Source organism: Centruroides sculpturatus, unplaced genomic scaffold (genome assembly GCF_000671375.1).
Source record: "Centruroides sculpturatus isolate CEXI.00-Female unplaced genomic scaffold, Cexi_2.0 scaffold1531, whole genome shotgun sequence".
NCBI lineage: Eukaryota > Metazoa > Arthropoda > Arachnida > Scorpiones > Buthidae > Centruroides > Centruroides sculpturatus.
This window is the reverse complement of record NW_019385777.1, coordinates 158,374-165,150: the sequence shown is the minus strand read 5'-3', so window position 1 is coordinate 165,150 and position 6,777 is coordinate 158,374. Positions and strand designations below refer to the sequence as shown.

At 31.5% G+C, this 6,777-nt stretch overlaps 1 pseudogene; it reads right to left on the bottom strand.

The window, feature by feature from the left end:
* Window positions 1–3,349: 3,349 nt before the first annotated feature.
* On the bottom strand, window positions 3,350–4,731 carry LOC111642058 (annotated as a pseudogene).
* Between the last annotated feature and the right edge of the window lie 2,046 nt (window positions 4,732–6,777).

The window sequence follows — 6,777 nt, the reverse complement described above, 5'->3', positions numbered from 1 at the left end:
TAAATCGAATTTTTGTTGTTAGTATTTGGATACAAACTAGCAATTACGCAGTATAAAAAACATTGATTATCACTACATTTAATATTCAACAAACAACGCTTATTAATTAAATGTTTTGGTAGGATGATATTACCACATCCACCACTCTCAGCCTTATAAATTCCTAAATGAATATCTAAAAATATAATTTCCTTAATTATCCACCCTGATCCGTTTTTTATAAACTGATCAATGAAGTTTAAAATTGTATCAAAAGCATTTGTTAACCTTTCATCGATCATATACCGAGATAAAATATGTTCTACTCGACTGGAGAAAAACACATCCTGATACGTAATAGTTTCATTTTCTGAATATTTTATAAATTTTATCTTTAGATTTAATAAAAATTTCATCCTCGAAATTAAATAATCATTAGTCAAAATATTATAAATAGTATGTCTAATATTTTCAAATAAAATACTAGGATCTGTATAATTAGAGATAAATGCTCTATAACTTCCGACATACCCTTTGAAAGCTTTTTCTCTTAATAGAAATGTGAAAACCATTTTTAAAAATCGTAATTAGAATATCATCACACAAATTTTAAAAAACTGTTATACCATAAAACATTACACAATCAATAATTTTGTATAAAACCATTATATCATCACACAAATATTAAAAACTGTTATACCATAAAACCATTATATCATCACGCAAATTTTATAACACTGTTATACCCTAAAACATTACACAATCAATAATTTTGTATAAAACCATTATATCATACTATAAAACATTATACCATACTATAAAAATAACATACTATTAAAATTTCGTATATTCCTCCAAATGTTGTCCCATAGCATTGAATGCTTGTTTATACTTGTTAAAATCTTTTACGTTGATGTTGTACCTGTTAGGTGCAACATCAACGTAAAAGAAGTTTATCGGAAGCCGTCGAGTACTGCTACCTCGCCAGACCTATTCTGAAACTGTAGGCCCTGTGCCAATTTACCGAATTTGCTGGAGACTTATCACCCTGATAATCTCTCAGGAAATATGAAAGCTTCATTGTAATCTTTAATTTCGTTAGTCAGTAAAATAAACTCTTGTTTTGTTTAGAATGGTGTTTTTACTCGACTGTACATAGTCTTATCATCGACCCCTCTGACTCTCCTCCACTCGCGTAATGCGTAACTTGTTAAAATCTTTTACGTTGATGTTGTACCTGTTAGGTGGATATGATCCTTTGTATTTTGTGAGAGATACATAGAAATTTGACTGAAATTCATGTATCTCGATTCTCTTAGATTCGCTAATCTTAATTTTAAAGTCTGGAACTTTTATCTGCTTACTTTTCTCAGCCGTTTGATCCAAATCAAATCTTGTCTTTTTGTTTTCACTACCCTCGGCTGTTTTAGGCTTAGAACCTCTTTTCTTATTATTTTTTTTTCGAAATCAAAATCAAATTCTACAATTAGTTTATTAAAAAATTATAATCTAAATTAAGGTAGGTATTATTATTAAAATAAAAAGTTACTTACCAATATCAGACATGATTTTCCTTTAGATAAATCGATGAGTGAAGTTCTTGGTAGAAAAGTTGGTTGATGAGTGAAGTTCTGGAAAAATTTACACGCTTTATTCTCAGCTACTGACCTACAAACCTTGTTAGGAAAAGTTTGTTTTCTTTGTTTTTTCTTCGAAGAGTTATTATCTAGGTCATGGGAACGCAGCTGTTTTCCCAGCTGTTTTCGTCTTCTAACTAGGACGTAGGTGTTTTCGCAGCTGTTTCCAGTTTTCTAACTAAAACATGGCTGTTTTTTCAGCTGTTTTTGTCTTCTAACTAGGGTGCAGCTGTTTTCCCAGCTGTTTTTGAGTGAGATTCATCGATCTTGGAGAGCTGATTCATTTCTTTTACTAATATCTAAAGATTATTTTGTTAAGAACTAACACAAAAACCCCCTAAGGAGTGAGAGGTTAATATAATATTTTTTCTCAAATATAGTATGGAAAATATTGTGGTGGTTGGATATAGAGGGCGGTGATTCAGGACCACATTGGGTATAGTAGAGAAAGATTTCTCCAAAATAATTCCGTTAAGAAATATATTATCGCAATTTGTTTCTCTATACTCGCGATTTTAGTAACATCGATAAAAATATATAGATTTTAAATCTTATAAAAACCAATCATATTTTCTTTAAAAACTAGCAACCAGTCATATATTATCTACAGAGATCGGTAAAATAATTCCGTTATTTTTAACGAAAAAAATTTACCATAGTTTGCTTGCCTATATCAATCACATCTTCATTAAAAACTAACAGCCAATCATATTTTTCTTTAAGAACAAATCGTATATTATCTGCAGATAAAAAAACAGCCTCATGTTGCTCTCTGTTACCGTTACGTCTGAGGATAAGAATTCTTCCTCCTCCTCGAAACAGGTGTGTATTAAATAAAACTTCTTTATATTTTGAGTATTGAAAAGTACACAATTCTGTTCGATATAATCGGTATTATATCTAACCCTTACTCATATATAAAAAACAGCTCAATATTCAGATGATTATTGTTGTATTTTCTGAATAAATAGTGTAAACAAGCAAATTTAAAAAAAAAATAAAAAAAACGATAGATTAACCTAATCCTTACCCGTAACATGTACTATCAAGTCAAATGAGAAAAATCCGGTTACCTAATTTTGTGGGTCAAGGTGAATGCACAAGTTGTTTATTAAGGAAAATCGGGTTACCTATTTTTCTGGGTCAAGGTGAGTGCACAAGTTGTTCCTCCTAGTTAGTATAAATAGTGCCTGAGTTTCGGGATATAATTTCGAATAGCAGCTTGTAATAGAAGAAAATGACAACGATTTAATGCTGTAAATTAGCGAAAATGAATAGTAAGTTTTTGTGAATAAAAACACAATTTCTATATTTTAAATAGATTTTTTTATTGAATTACAACACTGGTTATTGGTTATTACAATCGGTTTTGATAAATGAAAATTATTTTTAAAAAAATTTTTAACAAATTCATCGTTATAAAATTTATCTGTTACATGCAGTTCTGATAAACATAGATTTCTATTAATTTTATATACAAAATATAAGCAGAAATAACCACAGTTTAAGGAAAACAAACTTTCATGAATAATATTATTCCAACAATATTCTTTGAATTTCGTTTTATAAATCTGATGATACTCGCTTTCCTCAGTTTTAATCCATAACTATAGTAATAAATGCAAAAATTTTTATCTTTCGTAAAAAATACCGATACCCAATGGCTTCCTGGCTTATTTCTTTCATCTAAATTAATTATAAAAGATTGTTTATTACCAACTCGAAACGGTAGATCGTCCGATGCAAACACTCCTCCAAAATTTCTTTTTATTTTCAGATCGCTCGCTGCTAATCTCCACAATGTAACGGTATTCATTAATAATCGACGAATACAGTTCGTGAATGATCGATTTCTAAGGTATTATTATATTCTAGCAAACAAATAACTTTTATGGTTTCTGGTATCGCCTTCGAAAACTTTAATTCAACAGACACGTTTCCCAGCTCGTTAACACTACCGTGAGACTCGGAGCCCGATTTATCAGGTGTAAGATCGAAGCAATATAAAGTATAACCGTCTCGATACTCGTCGTATGATATATTTATAGATTTCTGATGATGAATACATCCGGTATCTTCGAATAACGAGATAAAATTTCTTGCATGAATTTTATTGCTATAATCCGGAGTATAGGGTTTAGAAGGAATCATTTGATTGTCTTTTGATAAACATATATAATTTAAATCGTAATTTTTAAAATTAAATGGATTACGCTTCACATTTCCATTAAATGCAGAATTAGAAACTAATCCGAGAGTTATTCTATAAGGTAGTTGACCGATAACAACGTTTGATATACTTGTAGATTAAATCCCGCTAGTTAACGTAAAGACTTTCACATCTGTTCTACGGAACGGTAATTTAAGTATACCGGTCTGTACTGCTTTTTCAATCCCTATCTGTATTGACGAACTATTGTCTACTTTATTCATTTTCAGCGATGCGTTTTTAATAATAATTTTATAGTCGTCGTTATTTGCCATTAGCGCAAAATTTTTTTTAGATCTTACCAATTTAATTCTTAGGTCTACATTGTTCGATAGAAGGTTAGGCTGATTCGCTAAATCGATATGAAGACTTTCCATTAAATCTATTATTCTACTTTCTTTGCTGATGTTAAATCTTTTAACTAATCCATAGTTAGTATTATTTTCATCTAACTGATTTATCAAATCCATTTGTCCAGCAGTATCTTTAAAAAATAACGTGCTCGTTAAAAAAGTTTCTTGCACTTCTTTCGAATTAAATAGCAAGGCATTTAATATAACGCGGTACGGATAATTAACATGCTAATCGGCTTGTCGTTTAAAAAGCAGTACATTGAGAAAACAAACTATTTAAAAAATAATTAACAGGGGTAACTTTCTCTTCCGAGCCGAGGTTTGATCCATCTTTCTTTACGATTTTCGCTTGAACACATAGATAAATCGAATGTAGATCCATATAATGCTCACCCGATCCTGATATAAGAAACTCTATAGGTGGTCTACTATCGTTGATTGCTGCTACAGGTTGAGCGATTACTTCATACGTATTGTCGATAGCCAATTGCGTCGCAACAATGGTAAATAAATCTAATTCGGATTTGGTGCAGCCACACGAATGAACGTTCATCGTTTCTTAATTACCAAAAATATCGTTAAGTTTTCGCTTCTTCTTCTTTTGCGACTGAGTTAATCTTTTCGGTCATTTTCTTTTTATACCCGATCCTGTCTGCACTTTTTTAAGCATGTCTTCCTTAATTTCAGATTGTACATCTTTAAAACGATTTTTTGTAAATTCTTTAAACGACTTCCCTCCAATTACATCTGATCCGACTTCGATGCAAATTTTAAAGCTTTACCCCCTAGATACTTTCCTACATTACTAAGAATAGGAATAGATTTACGAAATAAATCCCTGAAAAATCCGTATCCTCTCTGTATTTGCGGTCCAGCAAAATAAGTTTCTCTTCCGAATTATCGTGTAAATAATGGAAAATCGTGTTTCAGTATCGTTCCTCCTGCTTGATTGCAGTAATAGTCTATACAATCTCGGGGATCGAGCTTCATTTTCTACTTCACAAAGACAAACTAACGTTAATGAATAAAATATACCAATATTTATATCTGTTTAAAGGATAAAACTAATAATGTCTTTCCTCCAAAAAAGACAATTTCTTTTCCGCTAGCAGTTCTCAGCTCGATTTCGATTGTATCTACATAATTACATCGAAAAGGAAGGTATACAGGTGATTGGTAGACTCTAACTATTTGATCTGCCTTTTCCCCCATTACAGGTATAACCCTTAAAAGTGGAGCGGTTATATCCCCAACATGATGAGAAGCAACGATATTCGAATAAACAAAAATTTCTGAAATTCCAGCAGATAATTCGATGGGATAGTCGCTCACATATTCACCTTTGGAAAATTTGCTTTTTTTAAATCCTAACAAATCTTTTAATTCGTTTCCGAATTCAATCGTTATATTTTTATGAACTTTTAAAACGATTTTGTTATCAGGTATATTAATGCTAATTTAATATATTTAAAAATTCCGAGAAATTTTTCAACAGAGGAATATAACCCAATGGGAATAAAAATTTTTTCCTCTATGTCGATTTCCTGGAAACAAGTTTTTTATTTCTTTCTATTAAAGTTATAAACTGATCTTTGTAAAATTTAGGATTTGATAGATATTCTTTACTCGCTCCTCGCAATATTAAACCCGAACTCTGTTGTTTAAATGTAATATCTTGGTTCGGTAAATTTAAAAAATAAAGTAGCTTATGAGCGTTTTCTTTTGAAATATGCAACTCGAATCCCTCTTCCAAATTTAGTTTTACGTCTTTATAATCCTTGTCTAAAACAAATTCTGCCAACTTAGATCCTGTTAACAAAACTATATTCTTGCTTATCCAATCGAAAAGCGTCCCTTCTTCATTTTCGTCATCTGTAGTTAATGGAATCTCGCATGTTACATCAGTTATTTTTTCTCTTCTAATTTTATGTCTAGTAATAGTATAATCGTTATTATGATTTGATATGTTGAACCAATTTCTAGGAATAATAACCTCGCTCAGACCTACTACCCATTTCCCGCGTAAATCGATAGGTGGACTCATTTTCACGGTGAAATGAGACTGCTTATTTTCGGGAAATAACTCCATGCTGGCGTTGCTTATCAGAGTGACGAAAAAGTCCGACTGCATCATTTTGTTACCTTCTGTAATTCTTCTGTATAAAATCTTCCTTCCAAAATCTCGTTATTTAAATCTTTCAATATATACGTCGGAGGATGAGCCGAAAAACGATCGTGAATAATAAATATTTCTTCTGTCCAACCAGGTAGGTATCCTTGACTAAATGTTTTATGTATTTTCGAAATTCGAACGAGGTCGCCAATATTAAATTGAAACGTATTCTGTCCTTTTATACCATACAACTTTTCGAAAATAGGGCTGTGATGTAGGGGAACAAAGACTTCAAAGTGACAGTTATACCAGGATCTCTCCTAGCTGGATCCAACAGAAGGTGCACAACATAATCCAAACGTACTGGCAGACCAGATGGGACAATTCAAACACAGGTAGGATTACTCACGACTTCTTCACGCTACAGACAGGAATAACACCACCTGTCAAATGGTCTCCTTTCAACTCACCCAGTTGGTTACCGGA